Consider the following 955-nt stretch of genomic DNA (forward strand, 5'->3'; position numbering starts at 1 on the left):
AGGAGGCCCTTGCGCATGAATCCGGCCAGCGGGAACGACCTCGGACCACCAGGGGCCGAGAAAACCACCGTCTCATGGGGCCGGACTGTCAGGGTCAGGGAAAAATCCAATATATATCTGGTGATATCTCGGGTGCTATTAGAGATAGCGCAGTAAACCAAAGTGAGTTATCTGCAGGAGGCCCGGGCGCATGAATCTGTGCAGCGGGAACGACCTCGGACCACCAGGAGCCGAGAAAATTACAGATTTTCGATATCCGTCACCCAAAGTCATGTAAAAATCCAGCATATATATGGTGCTTTCTCGGGTGCTATTACAGATATCGCAATAAATCAAAGTGCATTGTCTGTAGGAGGCCCTGGCGCATGAATCTGGGCAGCGGGAACGACCTCGGACCACCAGGGGCCGAGAATACCACCGTCTCATGGGGCCGGACACTCAGGGTCAGGGGAAAATCCAATATATATCTGGTGATATCTCGGGTGCTATTAGAGATAGCCCAATAAACCAAAGCGAATTACCTGCAGGAGGCCGTGGTGCATGCATCTGTGCAGCGGGATCGACCTCGCACCACCAGGGGCCGAGAAAACCACCGTCTGATGGGGCCGGACACTCAGGGTCAGGGGAAAATCCAATATATATCTGGTGATATGTCGGGTGCTATTAGAGATAGAGCAATAAATCAAAGTGCATTGTCCGTAGGAGGCCCTTGCGCATGAATCTGTGCAGCAGGAACGACATCGCACCACAAGGGGATAAGAAAATTACAGATTTTCGGTATCCGTCACCCAAAGTCATGTAAAAATCCAGCATATGTCTGGTGATATCTCGGGTGCTATTAGATGTAGCGCAATAAATCAAAGTGCATTGTCTGTAGGAGGCCCTGGCGCATGCATCTGTGCAGCGGGAATGACCTCGGACCACCAGGGGCCGATAAAACCACCGTCTCATGGGG

This window comes from Nomia melanderi, unplaced genomic scaffold, assembly GCF_051020985.1.
Source record: "Nomia melanderi isolate GNS246 unplaced genomic scaffold, iyNomMela1 scaffold0014, whole genome shotgun sequence".
Lineage (NCBI taxonomy): Eukaryota > Metazoa > Arthropoda > Insecta > Hymenoptera > Halictidae > Nomia > Nomia melanderi.